General features: G+C 40.5%; 1 protein-coding gene across 5 annotated transcripts in view; it reads left to right on the forward strand.

Annotated features, from left to right (window-relative positions):
• Positions 1-19339: 19339 nt before the first annotated feature.
• Positions 19340-24019, forward strand: part of PTPRM (protein tyrosine phosphatase receptor type M) — a 440953-nt gene continuing 436273 nt past the window's right edge. For all 5 annotated transcript variants that reach the window (XM_066183184.1, XM_066183199.1, XM_066183217.1 and 2 more), the window contains exon 1: positions 19340-19851. The gene's annotated coding sequence lies outside the window, so the exon portion shown is untranslated. The remainder of the gene's footprint in view (positions 19852-24019) is intronic.

Here is a 24019-nt window from a genome sequence, read left to right on the forward strand (position 1 = left end):
TCACTATCTGATTATAGATCCTGCTGCTTCAGGGGACAAATTAAGAGGTGCACTTCTCGTCTACAGCTCCACCGTAGAGACTAGGCAGCATTTTGTGTCCTACTATTCCATGTGCAAGCCACTCAGTTGAGGGCTCCATTGACACTTCTCTGTTAAAAAAAAAAAAAAAAAAAAAGGTTTCTGTCTAGTCCTCCTAAATGATGAAAATAATGTGATCTCATCAGTTTAGTCCCTGCCCTTGTGAAAATTTGTACTCATATTTATACCGCTAAGTAGGTACAAATCTCCTGATCAGATGTACACCTACATCTACAGGGAGCTGGTGAGCCCAGGTCTCCGTGTAACAGCTCACAGGGAGCCAGGAGCCTTTTTGTAACCCCAAAGGGAACAGAAGTTTAATTCCACAAGTTAGATCAGACATTTAGATCAGTGAACAAGGGATCAGTGGGAGCAGGGCAAGGGGAAGAGGCCTCAAGCATTTACAGGTATCTCTTGGTGATGCAGTTCTTGTTGTCTGGCCATGTGCAAGCGTGTAGTAGCTGAGGTCAATCACTGTCTTTCTGAATACTGGTACTGTCACACTTGCATCATGGCAAGACTCAAGCAGCCTAGGCAGAAACAGAAATCTTGTCCTTTCCACTTCTCACCTAGATGAGGTGACAGTCAGCATGTTCCCTAGATGCTACAGATCCTGTCTAAATCTGTCCTGGGAAACGTATCCAACTAAAGCCATGATCTCTGCTCAGATCACTGCGGAATCCAGCTTTCAGTATCATCCACTGGTTAAAGAGCTGACAAAGTGAGCTAAACACATCAGCAGTACAAACAGTCAGGATCACTCCTGTTCATTTTCTGCTCCATGACTCCAGAGGACCATGTGACTTTAAGAGAACAAACTGCAAGTAAAGGAGCACATCTTTTATTTTTGTGTAATCAAGACTGATTGATAACAATGTTTGAAATGATCTGTTTAAAATTTCCTTCCTCATACACACCAAAAGCTAGAAGACACTTGCTTACACAAATCCATTACGTCAGAGGAATTGTATTTGTTTGATGGGTACAGAATATTATCTTTTGTTATTCAGTATCTTAGTGAAATAAACTAGATGAAAATGCACGGGTTTTTTCTTCTCTCTTTTTTCTTTAAATCCAAACCATTTTAAAATTGGAATAAATTCTTGGTAACTTGGATCTTAGAGGCAGTTGTGTTTTAGTAAACTGTTATGACCTTGAAAAAAGTTCAGTGAAACCACAAGGAGTCAGACTATTCATTCTGTTTCATTTCCCAGAAAAACACCATCCAAATACTGCTACACTAAATAAATTAAAGAAATAAATATTAAACAGAAGGCAAAACTTGAACTAGCCAAAAGTTAAGCATAGAGCTTACCCCATGCAAATAAGTACCAACTATTGTTTATTGAACCTGAATCAAATAAGGACTTCTTTTGTATGTCTCATGCCAAGAATAAAACAGGATTCTCTCTGCCACAGGGTCCCATTGGCAGAGTCCCACTGAAATGCTTTTGTTCACAAAAAAAGGGACAGTCTGGTTCTAACTCTGAATGCATGATGAAAAGAAACTCTTCAGGAAAAAAAAAAAAAAGAATATACAGAGAACAGACATTAAGCTTAACTTCTCTTAAACAAGCACTAGAATGAAATGCTTGTAATTAAGGATGGAGACCAGTGGTTACATGTGATAAATTATTTGGCAGTTGTTATTTGCTTTAAAACACATTCCCTTAAGGGTGTATTTATTATTCCTGAAAGCTTATCTGGGAACAAGGGGAGACTTGAGTAAGAAGCTGGATGCGGCAAATGAAACAACGTGCTAAATGATTTACTACGTAAAATTTGTGTACAATTTTAAATATGTACAGTTACATCAATTTTGCAGAGTGATTTCTCTGTGCAATTATTTTTTTTTTTTTACTTTTCAGTCATGACTGAATAACTTTTAACTTCACCATTTCCATTTTTTAAAGCAGACTGCCACTGCATAGAGAGGATGAATTTTTCATAATTATGAAAAGAATTTAAAAATTAGATTAATTTTTGGGTACCTGGTAATGAAATTTGGCATGCTTCAGAACTGAGTCAGCAAAGACCCATGTAGCAGTCCAGTTAACTCACATTCAGCTGCCAAAATGGTCCACCTATTGTGCAGATAGCTGGCACTCATAACTCACCAGAAACATTTATGTAACTACCAAGAGTAGTAGTTACATAAAGATAAAAAGCATTTCAAAGCCTGTCTTTTTTATTGATATTGTAAAGAATATTTGCAGAACTTGGGAATGCAAAACATCTAAACTTCTGAGTAACTTCTTAGAAGTCATAGCCCTACATTTTTCTCCTTCCTTGTAACAATCCTGTATTTTTTGAGAAAATGTGTCACAGTGAGTGCTAAATCAGTCATAATCATTCAAAGGGAACTTATTTACTTGTTACTGCTTAATAACACAGAGGCTCAAACTAATCATTTCACTGCCTTCTTGACTGACAGCAGCCTTACTTGCACTCCTTCTATGATGGCTAGAGCAGAAGCCAGCTAAGCCAGTAGCTGGCTGAAGCAGCTAGAGTAATCCCAAGATTTTATAGGGAGAACAAAGGAGGATGTAACTCCATCCTCTGTACTATAAATAGTTAGCAAAAAAAAAAAAAAAAAAGAAATTTCTCCAAGTGTTGTACTCCATTCAAGACATGGCATGGTTTTAATAGCCGAAAAAAACCCAAACGGCTTTAAAATTATTTTACCATATCTGGGAATGCAGATGCTGCCTAGTTCTCCTCTGAAACACATTAGTGACGTCAACTTCCAAGCAAGCTCTCACAGGCTCTTTACAGCCTATGATTTCCTTCTTCATGTTTGCTTACCACAGAATGGTGGTAACACAGATCACTGAATATGCTTGCTTCTGTATGTGTCTTTGAAATTTGATTAAGTGCTGGCTCTATATTTTGGAGGACAAGAAGGCCTACATCTTGTTTCTATAAAAGGCATTTATTTCTTTACTGAATAACATTTTTACCATATTCTCTCATCTTAAAATATGATTTAGTAGCACAGCTGAACTCCCATTTTCTGGGTCTATTAAGGTTTGTTTTCTACTTGTTACAAAACAAATATAAACCTCTAGAAATCTGAATTTGAAATGTGTGAGTCATTTTGAACATTATCTTATTGACTGAAATAAAAAGAATAATTTTCTATTTCCCTTCTTGAAGATGAACAGTAAGTGTTTAAGATCTTTAAAGTCAACAGTGTAGCCAAACAGTGTAGCCTGGTTTTACAAATAAGGAAGCTAGTGGGAAGAATCAAACACCCAAACAGCTTTTACTTAAAATGCTCAATTTATGGAAGAGATATTGTTTTTTGAGGAAAACTAATGAATTGTTGAAATGTCTACTTCCAGGTTTTATAGAATAAAAGAAAAATCTCTAAATCCCTGTGGTAAAATTGTTTGTAAAAAAGAGAAAGAAAAAAATAAAAGGATCATTTGCTAGGCAAGTGGTTAGGATAGCTTTTTAACCTGCAGAGAGTTTGAGTTCCAGTTCTTTCTCCACAAAATGTCTAGAGATTAAATACTGATAAGAACAGGAACTGCAGATGTGAGGATTCCCTTTTTTCTGGCTCACTTTAATTGTTTCTCTAGATAACTGTGTAAAGCTTTCTTTGAAGTTCCTTGAGAAGTTGTGTTTAAATCCAAAAATTAGACTTGGCTCTGAGGGCAAGTTAACATTCTGTGTCCCCTTTGCTTGTCTTTTCTTCATGTTATTTTTTAAAAAAGTGAAAGAGCAAACCAATAGCCATAATGTCCATAAAAGTTCTTTGGGTGAAAGTTTCTTAAATGCAGATATCTAAATGCCATATTATACATCATATGAGCATTCTTTTATTGGTTTTCCTCTCAGTAGCAGCAAAAGAAGGACAGCTCCTAATTATTTTTCCAACAGCCGAAATAAATCAAGCTGTCTCTTTCTTGGTTAAACTGGGTTCTCCCCCACCTGCAGTGATATATTTATTTTTCCCAAATAAAAATAAAAAAGAGTGTGTGTCAAGTCAGATGTTATGATTACACATCTATGTAAGAATATAGCAAGTATACAGACTTACTTCAACAAAAGTGTAGAAACCCAGCAATTCAGACCTCTCAAATGCTGAAACCAGCATTTCAGACCTCTCAATGTTCAGGACAATAGCTGACTTCTGTCTTTTCTCTGTGGTTTTTCCCTTAGTTCCAAAGCACGACCAACTTGCTGTGAAACGGGTAGTAACATACACACTGTATACTAACAGAATGTGACTATCTCACTAGCCTTAGGTAACCTTTTAAACTTCCACCTTGCACGTGTGTTCAGAAGAGGTTCAGAGGAGATGAATCTCAAGGAGTGTTAAAAATGCCAGCATGTCAATGTGGCCTTCTGGCACTTGGGTTCTAAGCCAGACAGACTTGAACTAATTTAGGAAATAGTGGGATGCTATTAGAAACCTTTTCTGAAAGGAGACAGAATCAGAGCTACAAGAAGTGAAGAGAGAGAAAAATGAGACAACACGGTAAGAGGGAAAGAAAGCTAATGAAAAAGCAAAGCTGAAATAACCTTAAATCTTACAGCCTCACATGAAGCAGCCTTTTGGACAAAAAGAAGGAAATCGGCGTTTCTGGTTATGTCTAAACTGTTAGTGTCATGAGGACATGTACTGTCATGTGCGTCCCAGTCATAAATATCCACTGATTGGGTTCTGTTCACTTTTCTAATCAAAATAAAGGAAGTTTTTATAGACAGAAAGGGCGTTATCTTGCACCATGGTTTGCTTCTGAGGGACCACGAGGCCAGAGGATGTCATGACCTCACTGTTTAGCAAGTTTAGTCCTATTATAAATTATACACACTTGGAAAGATGAAATGTATTGCACATTCACATGTACAATATATTATTTACATGGTGGCAGTACATAGCAAGATATTCCCCCACCCCCACTATCAAAAAGTAATGCATTGCAACAGTACCAGAGATAATAAGAGAAAAATAGATCCAAAGACTGTTGATCTTTATTGAACTGGAAAACAGGCCTCAAAATGTAAAATCTTATTATCCTTATCATGAAGACCGGTTCAATGCTGTGAGTCATCATGACTCTAGAGCAATTCTTTTAACATTTCTGACGATAGTGTTTTCTCTCTGAAAGAGTAGAAGAGGAGAAAATAAACTATTTTTAGTTTCTGACCTGAGAACATTTGGGACAAAGAAAAGGTGCATCTCATACAGTCTCTTCTGTGGTTTGTTCCCAGAAAGGCCTCAGTTAGAGGGGTCAGTCTTCTCTTAGCCTGGCAGTGGTTCCCTACCTGAACAGCAATTCCTACAGGAATGTATGAAGCTCCTTTCAAGTGCTAGCATACCACTTCAATAGGATAAAGACAGATCTCTTCATTCAAGGATGGAGCTGAAAGTTTCATCTGTTATCTTCAGGACTTCCCTAAATAAAACTTTTTATAAATTTAGCCATTAGAAAACCATTTGTATACTGATAGTTTAAACAAAACACCAAGAGTCCAATCGTAAAAATGATAAACTCAAAAAGTCTGAATCCTAACTCTTGCCCTGCTCCTAACAAAAAACAGCCAGTTCTGATCAGAGAATGATTCCTTGGTTCCCCTCTTAATGCCTAATTTTGAGGGAGGAGAAGGAACCACGTTGCCAAAACCACACTAGAAAACCAAGGGGGCACTTGGAGGCAGTGACATGGATGCAAGAGCTGCAGCAAAGAAGAAACCTTGGCGGAGTGCTACAGTCAAACAGGTACACAAAACTCTAAGAAATACTGAAATAGTCCAAGTACTTTGGCCCTGTGGGCCCTGACAAACAAAACAGTCAAAACAAATCCACCCTCAGGAAAGAGCAAAGGAGCCCTCAGTTTCACAAGTGACACTTTCCCACTGGCATAGGAAAGCATGTGAGATCCTGCCAGCCTGGCCCTGGGGGTGAGTACTGCTACTTGAGTTCCTGCCTCCTTAGCAGTCTGATCCCCAGCATTGCATCCTGCCTAGTGCCTCCATTAAAACAGTGAGCTCCTTGCAGTGTACCACTGTTGCTAAATACTTAAGCTGTGATATACAACGAGCTTGTTCCACCAATCAAACTGAAACAGATGCTTGGCCCGCAGAGCTAGAGGCTAGATGGCCATTTAAAGAAAAGTATGCATAATTAAATTCTGTCTCATTTTATGCCTTATCCTCCTTCTCCCCTTTTATCTCCAGCTACCATTAACAGGCTCCTTTTCATTCTCCCCTTCTTATCCTTTTTCCTTCTTTCCCTTTCATCCTTGTTTATGTCTTTTTCATTTTCCCTTACTTTAATTTTTTTCCAAATCCTTTTGATCATCTGCCTCCTCAGCTCCCCAGTTCTTTACCCAGCTGTGTTCATGGGTTTTTCCATTTTATATCAGCCTCTCCCTCTCTTCTTTCTTACTACATTCCTATTTCTTCAAATGAATTAAACCTTATTCCAGCAAGCCCAGGACCTGATTTCGGCATTGTCTAGAACAAATGTTAGTCACTCTTCCCTAATGAGCAGATTTGGATGGAAACAAAGCATTTGGCTAGAAGGAACAGTGTGAAAATAGGGTGATAAAATCAGTGGTATGAAAATGAATTTAATTACATTATTCTTATCATTGTATCATCCAAATGCTCATTTGCTTTGACAATGATTTTGGTTCAGCATGTGTGACATTTTAGCCATATAGTTAATGCGTAGCATTGTCTCTCATTTGTTATTAAAGAGTAGTGAAAGGTTAGTCTAAATGAAATCAGATCTTCATTCAAACAGCAGGAATATAATTTTCAGAGCAAATGATCTTGCCAAGAGTGTCTGTGCAGGTCATGTATACAAGTATCTGGTCTAATTATTCCCACATAAATATGCTTGCTTTCTGTAGCTGCACATAAACCCATACACCTAGCAAGGTAGACAGGAATCTGGGGTAAGTTATCCAGTTACAAATTAACCTCATTATCCGTTAAACTGGTGTAAATAGAGTAATCTGATCACTTCCACATGCTTTCAGGCAAAAGTGCCTCTGCTTTGAGACCTCTTATAGTTTCTCAAGCTCCTAGTTTGAAACTAACACTCTTGAACTAAAGATTTTTTGTCTAGCAGTCTAGCATCCTTTCTAATTAAAAAAGTGATGGTCTTCCAGTCTTCTTTACTGCAGCATCTGCACATTCCCAAGCCCTCCAGTCATGCACTGTGAGAGTGAATTGCAGATCAAATTTATAGCCTTCAAATTCCATGTGTCAGAAAAATCTGGAATTCAAGTTCAGAAAATAAATGCCTTTGAGTTTTCTTTATGAAATTCTCTGAAACCTACAGGTGCTTTCGCACACTTCCTCCTTATCTAAACTTATCTCTCCCCTAAATCTGAGGATTTGTTATTTGGGGTTTTTGGGGATTGTTTTTTGTTTGGGTTTTTTTTCTTTTTTTTTTTTTTTTCTTTTTTTTTTGGCAACTGAGACTGGTGAATCCCCTCCATCTTTCCTGACCTCTCCTTATGCAGCAATGTCATACTCTCTTCTGCACAGTATCACATTTACCACTCCCTATTCAGTGATGATGAAAACATCACCACTCACACCAATCTATCATTCTTCCACTTAAATCTGTCCAGAACTGGTCCTTGAGGATGAATCAGAAGTCCTGTGTCAAGTAAAATTATTAGTCAGAACTAGTAGTTCTTAATACTTGTATTTTTGCCCAGAAAAGCATTCAAACAAATCAGCTACTGAGGATGACATAACAGAAACTCAAAGAATACCCTCAGTATACAGTACAAAGTAGACCTCTTAAATTGCTGAAGTTACTACTCACTTCATTGTACCATCTGAAAAAAACCCCCCTATTTTCCCACAATTTGAAGCATTTGAAAACATTCTAATGCTCTACACATTAAAAGTTCTTTTTTAATATTGGATCGGTCTTCTGGAAATTCTTTTATTTATGTATGAGTAATATCCATAACATTAATTACTTTAAGTTTTTAAAACAGTTTGCATTTTATAGACTATAATTCATTATAAAACAAATACTACACATGAATACACATGAAAGTGTTGGCGTTTCTTTTCACTCTGAACAGAATGAAAATAATGCCACTGATACATTTTTTGATTTCTCCCACCTGAAGAACTCAGTGAATTCAAAAAGATGTCATCAGCTGAGATCAGCAATCACATAACATACACATATATTTCTGCATCTTCCATTGTGTCTTGTAGACTGCTTCCTCCACTATTTCTCAAATGGGCTGGATAGGAAGGACCATGAGGTATAAGCACACCATTCTTATACCAAATGTCTTTTTTGTGTTAGCTACTGGTAAGTTCCACCTTTCTGTGTCAGTCACAATTGTTTTATCATTTTCTGAGTCCCCGTATTCTGGATCTCTGATTCCTGTACCTCTTCATGGCATCCTACTTCATTAGTGCTTCTGTTACATGCTGGTTTCTTTCTTAACTGCATTTTTCCTTTCTTTCTTTGCTACCTTTCCACTCCTTCCCTCCCCCTGACTTTTTTATTTCTCCTAGAGTCTCTGCTTTAAAACTGAATCACAGAGAAGAATTAAGAAAAAAATGAGAAGAGCTGTTCTCAAAGGCATCAGGAGCAGCCAAGAAATGTTTGCTTCTCAGTAAAACCTAAACTAGGAGAGACATTTTCACTTACATTTATCAAAGACAGACACAGCTAATACAGCTGGTGTTCTACTATTAGTGAAGAAAGTCTTGTGGCCAAGTGAGCTGCAACAGATTAAAGAAGCTGCAACACATTTATGTCAAAATGGTATTTATAAAGGTCAAAATATAACTTATTAACTGAAGATTTAAGCACTGGTTTTGGAGAAAGTAACCATAAGTGGGCAAAAATACTACTAAGTTAGGAGAGGAGTAATTATATGTAATTCTTGATTCCTTCTGTGATGTGCAGACAGCTTTCTCACTTAATCGTGCCAGGCACTATGAGTGTTAACAAATGTGCAACACTGTTTAAATTATCTTCTTGTACAATCACTATTTTTAATATTAGCAGAAATATTGACATGCCATGGAAGTTTGACTATATAAGTCATTCATCTTCATGATTTCATTGCCTCCCAACTCCTGTGAGATTTCACTTCCAATTCAAATTTATTATTTAACCAGTGCACTTAGTGACTGTTAGCAGAGCCAAACACATAAAGTACAAAACTGGACCTAGAAAGAGGCATGAACAAAATAGGCTACTTCCTTTTGCTGTCTTTAACATCTACCTCTGTGCTATCTTGTAAGAGCCTCTTCAGACACAGCCTTAAGGCCAAATGCACTGTAAAGACCACCCACGCTGAACAAATTCACTACAATTTTCAGACTGTCATTCCCCAAACTGGTGACAGAATAATGCAGAAAGTTTCCAGATCATTCCAGCTAACAGAGAACATAATCCATAGCAGGAATACTGCCCACTCTGCATGCATCCAAGTCTCCCCAGACATCCTCCTTGGGTCCAGGTTTACACAAGCTGTCATTGTATCATTACGCAAAGCCACCAGCTGTGTCAGTTCTACCAGGAAGATGACCTGCTCTTCATCAAACTAGATGTCCATGGTTTGGGGAATGGCCTTAGGACAGAGCTATGCCTTAGAGTGTGCATAACCAGACAGTCTATTGCTCCATATTCACTCCCTGACATTGTACAAGCACTGCACGCTGGTTATCTACTTCAGGCAGCTTCTTTCTCACCAAAATGTGGTAGCTCCTGTGAGTCATGATGGTGAACTTGCAGGGCTCATCACCTTTGCGTGCTCTCCATATGAAGAGAACAAACAGGCTTCACTCTGGCATTTGACCATCACCTTTGCCTCATTCTGCACAGCTGCATACCAAAATCAACGTGGACAACGGGGAGCAGTCACAAGGATAGGATGGTGCTTAGCATCCCGAAGTGCAGCCTAAGTGCTGAGGGAACTGCACTGCTACTACTGGATTCACTGTACAAATAGGAACAGCATGATTGGTGAAAACATTAAAGCAGACAAATCAGGCATCGGCTTGTCCTTCTACTACTGTGATCATGTAAATAAAACATATTTTGATTTCTCCTTTTGGGTTTTTTCCCAGTTACTCTGTTACAGAAGCTGTGCATCCCTGGTTTTGAGGCATTTCAGAGATGTTAAGCTGTTATTTCCAGTAACAGAAGCAGTTATTTCCTGTTATAATATGGATTATTCTAAAGCATTTGGTGCTCAAAAGGAAGGAACTCTAGGAAACTGTTAGGCCGTACCTGAAATGCTTCTGACCACAAAGGTTATTGTACTTAATTCATTCAGTTATATTCTGAAGAGCTCTGTCAATTCATTGCTTGCACCTGAACCTTTGAATTTGGAAGTGGTATAGCCCTGATGTTACAGAAGTGTTTTAATCTAGGTGTTTTACAACTTTCTGGTGCCTGATCTTCAGTAGTATTCTTTTAATATTTTTTGTTTGTACTGTAAGTAAACAAAATATGGATTTTGATGAAAAGTTTCCCTGACCAAGAATGTCTCTGATTGCTTCCTCAACATGAAAATTTTTTTCTCAGCTCGCATCTGATCACTGCAGGGGAGAAGGGAGAGAACATTTTCTTATTTAGCAGACATTCACCTTTTTCAGTGCTATAAGTCCTTAAAAAGTGGCTTGACTTTTTTTTAAATGGGTAGTGGTTTTGTCCCAAACCACACCTTTAATTCTCACTAGTAGTGGTGTGATGGTAAAAACCCCCAGATCTTCCACAATGCAGCTTTCCTGTGCATATAATTCCCATTAACTTTAATCTAAGTCCTGCACAATAGGAAACAGCAGGATCAGCACTCATTTTGCAAAACAAAGTAATATGTAATGATTCACCACATCTGCAAAGCCTTCCTGAGTTTTATTTATCATGCTTTTATTTTGGCTATCACTCTTCTCATCAGAATGGTTATTTAAACTTGTGAAAGGAATCCATTTCAGCATTATGTTTTAGCGCATACATTTGTATCCATCATAATTCTTAATCTAGACTTAATAAAATAATTTAACAGTATAATGTAAAATATTAAGTAATTGATTTTTAGCACAACAGTGCACGAAGCAGTAGAATCAATAGTATCCATGGCCACAACAAATTTCAAATTATCATTCCCAATGCTTTTGAAAAATCAATGGGTAGTTGATTTGCTACTAATTTTATTATGTGTAAAATGCTAAAAAAATCACTGCATGTAAATAAAGTCATTCTTTGGCTGAGTACATTTCTGCTCTTATTCTCTCATGGGTTTGCTCCCCTCTTTGTCTCCTCAGAGCTACACTATTTAAAGAAGCTTCCATTATTTTCAGTGGAATGACTTGCTAAAGGGAAATATTTGTGTCCCTTCACTGGACATCTGCTGTTGGTATGAATGCAATCAAGAGGAAAAAATGATGGTATGAAGCACATTTAACTTTCACGCCTCTTCATCATTCTGCACAAGCGAATACCAACAAGAATTCAAACATAAGTACATCAAAATACATTCCTCCCCTTTCTAAAAAAAGCAGATATTAAAAAAGGAAAATAAAGAATAAGAAAAAAGTACTAAATAACAATAGATTTTACATGTGAACCTTTCGACTTTTTATATCTCTCCTGACACACTATCACCATTAAAAAAAATCATTAAATTACTTTAAAATACTTCCAAATATGAACTAAATTCTACAAATGACTAAGACAAACTGTGTAATTTAGAGATGTCATCATTGCAACATATAATTTACTTATAAATAACTTTTTAACATATTAGGGTGAAAACCTGCATTCAGCACAGGTGGTGGTGTGAGAGGTTGTACTTATATCTATGCTCATATCCTGCCTCTTTGATGGATTCTGCATCACTGACTACTGGGCCTGCCTGCTTAGAATTGCCTCTGATGAAATGGTATTGCAGTGTTTTGCAGCAGTATAAATTGTTGTTAAAGTAGACTTCATGGGATTTTTTTTTATTTGAAAGAAAAGATATGAAGTTCACATCCTTCCACTCAACTATGATTGTGGGACAAAAAAGAATCTTAACTTCTTGTTCCAATAGGATCCAATTTAATAATGTCTCATACGTCTCATATGACAATTGCATCAAATAGCAGGAAGTTGTCTAGAGGTGCTGCTGACAACATGTTACATTGCTAAATCAGAGTTAGTAATAAAGTGGCCGAAGGAATGATAATTCCATCCCACAATGACTGTTTTTAAGACCCACAAACAGAACCAAAGAGGCTACATATTTCACTTCTTCTGTTTCACAAACTCCTAATTAGCTGTAAATGAACTTTGGGGGAAACTTAATCTTATGCCAAGGCACAGATCCTATTATCTGATGCTAATTTAGAGCTATGGAAGAGAAATGAGAAAAACATATATGAGTGAAAAAACTCAAGAGAAGTTCATAGGCAGAAACGACACTAACCTTATATTTAATGTGGCTTTCCAGTTGGCTTTTGCTTCTGTGCATTTTTGGTGGAATGAACCGAAGATGTCAGAAATATGTTTTCCCAACTGGAAAAACCATCTGAAGGGCCCTCACAGATATGATCAGTCAATATCAGCACTGATGGCATCAGACATTACTTTCAGTTGTCTGCTTCAGTTCTTTGCCTTTTATGAAGATGTCTGAAACTCAAACTTTTGTCAGGCATTTCTAGGGATTACTCCTAAAGGGAATGTTCCATCTGACAGAAGCCTGCAGAGAAACGCCCTCTAGAAAGTGGTTTATCTATGGAGAGGGATGGAGTAGAATATTTTTAGCAGAAAAAATAAAATGCTATAGCTCTGCTAGTAAAACTCAGTGTGTGTTCCTTCTATTATGTAATAAGCACTAATTTACTTTGGAACAATTACTCTGTCTTGGAAGACTGAGAAGTTAGCTTACTTCACACTCCTCATCTAAATTTCGATTCTTATGGTTTCACTTCTTGACATGGTTGATTATAGAAGCACTGAATAGAAAGAATAGCAACTTGAAGTTCAAATGAGTAGGGAGAGGTGGAACAGTATGGAACTTTGAAGACAATGAAATTAAGCCTAAATTTGTAATAGAAAAGGATGTTAACCCAGATGAATGACAAGATCAAAGCAACGAGTGACAAAGATGATATTACAGTTGGTATTTGTACAGACTTTGAAGACTGAATATATGAATATTTGCAAGTATTTGCATTTAATCAATTGTGTTTCTACTTCTTTCTGCTCCTGACCAATCCTATCCAACCTCACACAAATCTGAAGGTTGTACACTCTTGGCAGGTGTTTGTTTAACAGTGTTTCATACTTGGACTACTTTGCCCTCACCTCCTGTATGTATCTTCTGATAAGGAGGACAGAGACACAGCTAAGGACACACACATTTTGGAAGAAGCTAAGAACAAGTAGTAAACGAAAAACAGTGCAGATGCTTTTCTTTACAAGATATCAGAAGTTAGAATTACTAAAAGCCATGTAATACATTTGAAGATGCAAAGGTAAAAAAGTAAGCTGATTTTGAGTGCAGTAATGAGTCTGATCTACCTCACTTGGAATACCCTCTGCCCATTGGTCCCAGAAGCACCATTTCAGCTCACCCTGGGGCTTGAGTTTCTGCTGGAGCTATAGTGTAGGAGCACTGGTCTCCAAAGTGTTGATCACGGACCCTGATGACCCAGGTCCCAGTGTGTAGGTTTATGCTGGGCTTCATCTTGGACCTGTCTTGCTGCAGTAGACCTGGCACCCCATCCCTTAGGGAGCAGCTGACCCTCCCTGTTCCCTGACAGAAAGCTCAGATGTGAGGAAGCCTGCTTCTCACATATACTATACAGACTGATATATTTCTAAGAGTAGAGTTAAAAGCCACAATGGTTTTAGGTTTTTGTAGATGGTTAAACACAATAGTGCTCTAATAAAATGCTGACAATCAGATGAAACATAATTTGGCTTGAAGACACGCAAATACATCAAACACCATGTGGTATGAGGTGCATGTTCTTCCTTGTCCGTACAAATCACGAGTGGTAGAAGGACACTATGTGGATCATGGCTTTAAAATGTCATGAGCTTACAAACTTCTATCTGCTTAGGCTACACTTTCTCTTGCCTATCTTATTATAACCATTATGAAATAGATATTCTTCCACAATTCAGTTAATTATTTTTGGGTTTGAATTAGCAGTAGCCACCTCTGTACAGTGTGTTCTGTAGCTCTTTGCTCCCTTCCTGACATTCAGATCTTGAAGTTCGCCACTGTTTTACTTGAACACTTCAGACCTTTTTCTCACTTCTGTTTCAACAATTTCTGATTAAAGAATGCTTCTCTCTAATCTTTTAAATACTTCTCAAAAATCTGGATGTGTTTTCTCACTCAAGTTCCAACTATGGTTTAATATCAATGCCAGTAGTGGCCATATAGAATTTCCTCAGCTATTATAAAAAAAACTAGGGTTTTAGCAGCTGGAAACAAAGAGGACTTTGGTTTTTATTACCACCAAATTTCAGAGTGATCAAGTGAATAAAGCAAGATGTCCTTGGGACAAAATGGATAATTATTGTTGCTTGGAAAGGAAGGAAGGAAGGAAGGAAGGAAGGAAGGAAGGAAGGAAGGAAGGAAGGAAGGAAGGAAGGAAGGAAGGAAGGAAGGAAGGAAGGAGGCAGTCACATTACACATGGCAATATCTGATAGGGAGCAGTCACAGTTGTGACAAGTGCATCTCAGTGCCAAATGAATGATCAGGGATCAGTACTAATGCAAGCACACCCCAGCAGCAATAAGCAGGAAAGATGATGAGCTTCTACTGAAGATGGAACATTTTGTATGCAGCAACTTCTGCAGCTGCTTAGATGGGTTTAAATTGATATTAGATTCCAAACAGTTCTTTGTGCTTCCTTGGAGGAAGGGAAAGACAAAGTATGGGGTGGATGTGATCTTTTAAGGACATTATCAGAACCACACCCTCCCCCTCAAAAAAAGGCACTGGGAGGCTTTTTTGAATAAACACTGGAGGATTTACAGTTATCACTGAAATAGCTCTTCAGTGACAAATGAAACCATTATAGCATCTACAAATACATTAAATATTATGAAACAGAATATAATTGATTATAATGTAATCAATAAATCTTGGCACACAGATAAACACACATACTTTTCTTTTTGTAGCTTTTGACAAAAATTGGTGGTGAAAAGGCAAAGAGCATCAGTAAAAGTCTGGGTGAGAAGATAAAGCTACCAAAAGATAAGTGAATATTAGTTGCTCTGTATTTAAGAAAAGCCCCAAATGGAAAAGAAAATTTTTAGCACATTTTTCCTTGACCTACAGAGATGATGTTATATTTTTTGAGTGGTTCTTCTGACCAAGGATTGCCTCTGGAATTTCACTGAGCAGAAAAGTAGCTTTGATAAAACCAGAGAACTGGAATCATTGCCTGTCTTTCTTCTAACAAAGCAAATAATACTTTCACTCACTAGCTGCACTTAACTAAGAAAATGTGCCCCTGTCCCAGAAGAAAATTACTTTTCCATCATATTTAAACAACAGTGTCACTGAAAGATTCATGAAGCTTGTCTGTCTGAGTTTTAAAACAAGATGGAGTGAGTTAGTGAAAATCACTCTTGTCTAACTACTTTGCAGAGCAAAAAATAGCTTTGAGAGTGATGTTATCTGCTACTGAACCAAAAGATCAGGTGACAGCTGTGTGGCACATTCTTGGCCACTTAATCAGCATTGTCACAGGTCAAAAAAAGGCAGGGTGTTTGGGCCTTCCTCCAATGTTTGAATATGAGTCTTTGCTTTTCTATTTCTGCTGTAACATGAGCAAGAGAGTGTTCTTGCTTTGTATCAATATAGGAAGGGTGACTTCATGCTACGGATTATGCAGGGTGGCCTTGATATCTTACAGAATTTGAGGCATGTTTACTTGTTCTTGTGCCAGTAATACAGAATGAAGAGCACTTTGAATATCATTAGCATCTTAAAGGTAACAGCTAAATAGATAAACACAATCTATAGATCTAATTGTTAAGCGTAGATGTATGCCTATCCGAAGGATTCTTCCTGACATAGGTCAAGAACACCTGTTTCCACATTATGGTAAGTATTTGGATATCAGACCTCTCTAACCAGTAATACAGTTCTTGTTCAGTTTGAAATTTTCAAAATCATTTGCCAGAAGTAGCTCAGAGATCTGGAATATGGGAAATGGTTCTGCAAGAGAATGATTAACGAAGGGAGCACAGCTCTGCCAGGGAAGTTCCTGTAATGAAAAGTGTAATTATTCATAATTTATCATCAGGTTGTTTAATTTTCCCTCAGTGGGATGTATACAAATTCCATATTTAAATAAAACAAAATCTTTGTAATGAAGGCTGGTTATGTGCATTTTCTATTGATGTACATTAAAATCTAGAAATTAGTTACGACCATTACCAGATTTTCTCCTTATTGTACATGTCTTACTATCTCACTCTGTGACTCTTTTCAGCAGGAATAATTTTATTCATCATAATTGGGAACTTCTATGTTCCTCAGCTGAAGTATATCTATGTAGGGAACTGTAAACAGGTATTTCTTTGAGGTGATCCAGTTCAAGAACAGATGCAAGGTATCTTAAGTGTCTGTTTGTCAGTGAAAAACAATCAGCAAAGTACTTTTTTTTTTTTTTTTTTCCATGCAGATGCTTCCAATCCCCTCTCCAGCCACAGCTTAGCCTCTAATGAACTCTCTTGAATGCATTCTTGGAACCAAATCACTAGTGAACCTGTGGGGTTTGTCTAGTCTTTTCCTGATGCTCTAGTTCTTTTTGTACAGTTTCTGGACAGTTTTCATGCATGCTCCAGTACTGAACACAGTGAAACACAGCTCACAATTCCCCATCAGCCACGCATGACCTGTGTTTCCTATTGTTCTTGCTGGTTAAGCAATTCCCTGGAGCTCAACCGTTTCTTAGATTTGCTGTAATTAAAGCAGACCAGTTGTATCTTTGAAGGTCAAGCTCTTTAGCCTCGCTCCCACTGTGACTGCGACCAAACACTCTTATAATGCTCTTCTGTAACCCTCAGAACTCGGCAACTTTCTAGCTCATCTTCTTTAAGCTAAAGTCAGATAGCTGTGAATATAGACGTGGATTTTTACAATTCCCTGTGACAAAGACAGGATGAAGAGCTACTGTTACATGACTGAACACCATACTTTACCACACAGCATAGCTTATCAGAGACACAATTTCTGGACATTCTGAACCGAGAGAGGTCATTACTAGCATAAACACTGGTGTAACTGCTCACTTCTGGATTTTTAGTGGCAGATCTAATAGAAGACAAATTTTAAAGTTTATTTCGTTGCAAGTTAAATTACTTATGACACTTCTTGAGTTTTCTAAAGTTTTGTGCAACAAAGCTAACACTTTCTAGACCAGCTATAGTTTCTAATTTTTGGAAGCTATAACTGCAGTTTTAAAAGAAAATAGAAATTATCTTAATTATGTAACCACGAAAAAAAAAACAAAATTGAAAAATTTTGAATTTTTACTGCAAAACACCCATAGGTTACCAAGGCTTCGGGGAATTCAGGCAGCGTCTTTGTGCGGGGGGTTGGGGAGGTGCGGGCGGGAGAAGACTGAAGTTCTAGGCAAACAACAAACTAAGAGAATAGTTGCTATTGAAAAGTCTGACGTCAGGAAACACAACAATTAATGCTATTCTGCCCCCTCGCGTTAACTTCTGAGCCAGCTGCCGCAGCCCCACACATCCCGAAGTTCGCGTCCCTTTCGCGAAGATTGCGCCAAGTCGCAGATGCATCACCCAAAACGTAACAGAGCAGCGTCCCGGAAACAACATGGTTGGGCGATCACTGAAAATGATACAGCTGTGTGTCTAAGCTCGGACTTAATGTGTTGTATGGAAAAGTAGTTCGGAATACGCACAAATAACTAATTATGTTGGAGCTCGCACGGCCAAGTGGGGGATGGGTATAGTTTAGAGCTCAATCGAAAGCGGCAGCGAAGCCGGCTAACTACATGAAAGAGCAGCATGGAAAGTAGAGGACCTGTGCTGGAGAAAAATCAGAACCTAGAACCTGAGGTCGAGCTCTTAAAACCAGCGTTACCTAAATTCTCGCTTTTATCGTTTTAGTAACCCACACGGAATAAACAAGGCATTAAACTCGGCCACAGTTGCACTTGAAAGGAAAAGCCTTGATTGAAAGTGAGGGCCAACAAAAATATTTCCACCTCTAGAGCCCCACTTTAGTTTTAGAACTGTTTTAAAACCAGCAAACACATCCTTGCAGTGCCATGGACACCAGGAGCCAAAGCCCCAGTGGGAAGACGGCTGTCAAGCAGCTGTATTTCAGACGTGACGCGGAGATAAATGCCACAAGTCACACGCTACAAACGATGAGAGATAACTGCCATTTTAATGTTATTTTATTTCCATCACTACGCCTATAACCCTGCTAATTCCTGACGTTTTTCTTCACTGGCAGGACTAAGAGCTGCGCCCGTGAACCGGGGCCCGGGCTGGGCGCTCTCCAGAGATCCCTTCCCGAAACGCTCCGGAGGGGCGAAGGGCGGCTCCTACAAGGCAACTAGGCAAGGAGATTAAGTTTTATGAGCAGCACGCGAACGCGAAGCAATTAATGTACGAGACAGTGCCGCTCCTCGCCAGCCCGGAGAACCCATTTACATCTTAATTTCCTCTCCGAATCAGCCGCTCGCCGTGCGGGCAGGGCTCTCACGCTTGCGGTTCGCGCGGAAGGCTGAGCGGTGGCCTCCAACTAGTTCTTCCGACAGACTCCAGACAGCCTGTACAAACAAACCGAAGCGCTTATGGAAAGCCGGCGCTCTCCCCCTCTCCTGCGCTTCCCCTTCCGTGTCCCGGTGCTCGGAGCAGCGCCAGAGCGGCGGGGCGGGGGCGAGACCGCTGACCCGGGGCCGGACCGCTCGCTCCCGCGGGGCCCCGTCGCGGCGGGGCAGCGACCCGCGGAGACCACAACTTCAGCGCCTGCGGCTCTGGCCGGGGCCGGCCCGCGGCAAAGTTACCGAGACGCCTGGCTGAGATTTTTTTTTGTTGTTGTTGTTCCTTCTTCTCTTCTCCCCGCGCTGTCCGCGAACTTTCGACGTCGTCCTTGCCCGGCACGGAGCCACCACCTCCTCGGCGAACAGAGTCGCGTTCGGGGCAGCGGGGCGGGAAGGAGACGCGAGCGCTTCGCCCTCGCAGGCGGCGGCCGCCCCCAAGCTGCTGTCGGCGGCGGGGCCCGGCCGCCTCGCCCTCTAGCGGGGGAGAGCGGCGGCGCCGGCGGCTGGGCGTGACTTTCCGCGCTCCCTTCAGCCCGCCCGCCCGCCGGGGGGGACCGCGAGTCAGTCAGGGAGCCGAGCTGAGCCGGGACGAGCGGCGGCGCCGGCCGAGGAGGCTCCGCGATTAAAGGTGCCCCCCCGGGCACCGGGGGAGGCGAGCGGCACCCGCACGGCCCCCGGGGCAGCAGCGCGGCCGGAGGAAGGCAGACGGGTGGGCGGCCGCCGGCCACTTCGCACCCTCTTCCCTGCCCTTAAGAGCGGAGAGAGGGCGAGGAGGGGAGAACAGCCCGCGGAGCACCAAGTGCGGGAGTCCCGCTGCCCCCTCCTCGCCTGCCCCACTGGACTGGAAGGGGGCGAGAGGGGCGCCTTCTACTTTGGCAAACACTTTGGCACTTTGCTGGATTCGGAGCAGGAAGGGCTGGAAATATGGGGAAAGTTGGAACTTGCCTGGTTACTTTGGCCGGACTTTTGCTGGCAGCGGGGAGCGCAGACGTTCACAGGTAAGGAAGGAGTCGGCTCGCCGACCCGGGGCCGGGCAGCCTTCCCGGGGGCCAGGGCGGAGGGGCAGGGGGGAGCGCGGGCACTTCGGAGGCGGTGGGGGTTTCGTTTGGGATTTTGTTTTCTTCTGTATATTTTTTCTTTTTTTTCTTTTTTTCTTCTTTTGTTTTTCCATCCCCATCCCCCTGACGGGTCTGACACTTCGGAACCGCTGCGTCGATGGGGTGGAAAAAGTGTCCCAAGGAGGCAGCGGTGCCGGGATGGGGCTCCGCTGGCGCCCCTGAGCCCCGATGGAAGGTCGAGAGGCTGGCGGGGCTCGGACAGCCCTAGGGCAGGGCTGGAGGGACGGGCGGGACTCGGGCTCGCTCCGGCGTTTTTCTGCCGCTGACTTCTCGAAAGTTTCCCGCTGCCCCGGCACGGGAGGCGGAGGGGCGAGGTGAGTCGGTCCCCGGCGCTCCGCCCGCCGCCGCGGCTGGCGACGGGGGAAGGAGGGCTTGCGGTGCTCCGCGGAGGGGCCGGCGGGGCCCCTCGGCACTGCCCGCCCGCCGGTGCCTGGGCACTGGCCCCCGCCGCTCCCCGCCCTCGGCGCTGCCCGGAGGTGCGGCTGTGAGACGCCGGCAGAGGTGGAGGGAAAGCCCCGGCCCCGCGGGCGCTCTCTGCAGCCCCCAGAGCGTCACCTGAGAGGGCAGGGCAGAAGCTGCCCGCGGCTGAGGGGTGCCGGCATTCCTAGCCAAGAGGAGCCCGGCGAAGTGCCCCATCAGCACCGGCGTTCCTGCTTCCCGAAGCCCCAAACCTGCAGATGGTTATTTTGGTCTCGAGTCCCTTGCCTGCACCCCTGTCCTATTTATGTGCTGGAGAAACCCGTAATTTTAGACTGAAATTTGGATTGTGAAATAGTTCTGTGTGCTCCACTGCAAAGACTAACCTCGGAATTTTTTTTTTTTTTTGATTTGTTTTGTTCCGAACATGAAGTTAGTGCAACTGAAAGCACGTTAAATTGAAGACATCTGGTCCTCAGCTCGTGCGAAGTGTGCTTTGATCTGGTGGGAAGCAATCCTTCTGACTCCTTGGTGCTCAGGCTGCAGAATAGTTTATATTTTGCACGTTACATGTTGCTTCTATGGAGCACTCTAGCTAAACCAAGTTTTATGGCTGGGAATTGGTGGTCTGGTTTAAAACTTCCTAGAAAAAAAAATAAAATTCTGGTTTTATGTTTGGTTCCAGGGACCTCTTGTATACGTAGCTGCATTTCCCTAACTTCTTGAGAGCATTCTTGCTGTAAATGAGACAGAAGATCTCCAAGTAGAAAAACATTTTGTTCCAAGGTGATATATAACAATGATGAAATATTTTCCAAACTCCTGTTAGAAGGAAGGTATGCTCTGCAGCGAATTATGAAACTGGACTCAGTTATATTAGCTCTACAGCTCATTAATGTTGGAAGTCTAGTGTCCAGACTTCAATGGGAGCACTTGATTTATTAAGATAGATCTGTAACTCATTGCTGACCTGTGTGAACTGTCTTGCTTTTTGTTAAAGTTAAGCTGGGGCGGCTCTTCTGGATATTTAAATGGCTTGTGCATGCAGTGTGCTGATACTGTACTGGGATCAGCACTGAAGTGCCGTTCGTGTTGCTGAAGAAAAATCCCGCATTACTGTTTGATTTGTATCCGTTGTATTCATTTACCTGACAGACGCTGTGGAGGGAACAGTGCTATAAACCGCAAACAATTCACCAATGACTTGTGCATACAGTTATTCCAAGGGTGCAGTTCCACACCATCTGAAGTACTCAATAACGGAGGCTGCTATTCACACATTTCAGTGAGATTGCAGAGGATGGCATGGGATGCAGAATCTGCCCATTTTTCTCCCCATATGTGCATATGTATATGTATGTTAAATATTGAAGGTAAAGATTATTTGTGAAGATGCATGTACAGATTTTTTTTCCTTTTAGTATTGATTCTTGGCACAAAACTGATAAAATTTCCATTTTTTTACTTTACCATATGAAGCTTGTGTCTGGGTATCATTTTTGCTTGGGGGTAAAAAATGCTGTTTCTTTTGTTAAAACCTGGATGCATTAGCGTCATGGAAATTAAATGACAGAAAAATCCATCTTTGGGTTGGGTAGTTATCTTTTGTAATAGTGGTCCCTTATTGCAGAAGGGAGTTATATGACTAACCTATGAAAAGTTTAAAAACAAACAAAGAAAAAAGAAACAAAGCCAACTCCACAGATGTTCTAAGCAAAGAATTACAGTGTGTCAATTACGTGTCTATGGCATTTATAGTTTCATTTTTATTTTTGCCCTTTTCTAAACTGACTGATTTGTTTCACAAAGATTGGTTCTAATGTTATGTTCAGCTATTGTCTTATTTGAGTTTCTTATTTAGAAAATAATCTTACTGAAAGATCAGATCTTGGCTTTTTAAGGCCTGGGAGCTTTCAAGTAATCTTTTGAAAGCAGCTTAACAGTTAATAACAATGAGATTTTCTCTGAGTCTTTAACTAAAGAGTTTAAAATTCTGAATTCATCAGTTCAAGAAGTAAATGATCTCAAGAATTTGAATTCAAGAGATATTACTGAAAACATTGTTTTAAGTAGACAGTGCTGCTTATCCTAAGTTTTTAAAAGTAGCTGGACTCTTTCTGCAAGATTAGTTATGGGTTTGGGTTTTTTTTACTATTTTTTTAGTTTCTTTCTGAGAAACTATAGCACACCTAATTTAGCTGCTTTTGTTTGTAATTTTAGCGAAATGTTATTAAGTTGGTCTCACTGAATGCTAAAATTACAAAAGCCCATGAAAAGTGGTGTTCAGTCATAGAAAATGCCACTTGACTCCACCATGTTCCCTCATCCACGTTCCTTGGTAGATTATTCAGGCCAGGGAAAGTAATGCACTCCTGTAAGGGATTTAGGTCAAACATAGAGATAAGGGAAGTTAGAAGGGACATTGTAAACTTAAATACTTGATCTCACATAAAATTAAGGGTCTGGATGGGATGAGTTCTGTCAAATACAAAAACGGGGAGCCGAAATTGAAAGCAAGGAAATGTGTAATAGAACTTGGAAACTGTGTTTTTATGAAGGCATTCGTATTCAGGTAGATGTAAATGTACACGCAGCCTGAATTCTGAAACTGGTGTTTCTTGGTTACAACATGACTCTTATGGAGGGAGGGCTATTATTAGTCTGTTATATTCTTTTTTTGCTGTGAAAAGCACGGAGGTTGTATATCAACGCTCTTTCTATGGCACTGGTTTAAAAAGTTTTAGTTTTTCTCTGGGAAGGAATGAGTCCTATTGCAGTGAGATGGTTGGACAGACTGACTAAAAATGCTTGTGAGAAGCCATTCATAATGAACCAGGACTAGTGGCAAGTATGAAGAGAAGTAAAGGAGAAAAATTGCTGTACAAAACTTGAAAATTACATTTCCTAGTGAGTAGTATAGGTTTTACGTAAAGAATACTAATTCTCAAGCTATTCAGTGGATTAAAAATACAAAACCTTGCATTCTGAATAGATGTTGTGCCTTAGATTCATCTGTTCATTTTTGGGTCTAGGCACTTTAAAAAGAAGGATCACATTTTCCAGAAAAGAGATGTGTAGGGAAGAAGTTTGACATACTGAAGTTGAAACTTACTGTGATCATGCTGATGTTTGGTGACTGCAGAGAAAAGAAAGAATATAGGTTAAGTCTTCATAGGTCCTATCCTAGCTGAAATGAAGCTCCTGGCAATGTCTAGAAAATAAGAAGTTTCTGGTATAATTAACTGCGTTTAAAGAGATTTCTCAGAGTATTCAGAATCTCTGTTTAAATGTCTGTAATAGGTATTCTGATCACTTTAGCAACAAAGAACTCCAAGTGTAGTTCCACCTCACTTTAGCAAATTCTCCTTTTGTTTGCATTGTTTATTCCACCCACTTTTCTTTCTCTCCACACATCCATCAAGTCTGTATTCTTGCATCTTCTAAGGGAAGTAAAATATGCCAGTGAAGATGCAGCTTTACTAGTAGCTGATGCAGTTTGTCAGCTCGTCTACAAAACTATTCCAGCTACAGGTCATAGCATGGACTTGGCCTCACTAAACAGTGAGAGCTGAGGGGGAAGAATCTAAAACCAAACTTCCCGCTGTTAAGAGGTTTTTGCTGCTGCTATTAC

Source organism: Chamaea fasciata, unplaced genomic scaffold (genome assembly GCF_029207755.1).
Source record: "Chamaea fasciata isolate MVZ Bird 193981 ecotype frontalis unplaced genomic scaffold, bChaFas1.0.hap1 SCAF_1, whole genome shotgun sequence".
Classification (NCBI taxonomy): Eukaryota; Metazoa; Chordata; class Aves; order Passeriformes; family Sylviidae; genus Chamaea; species Chamaea fasciata.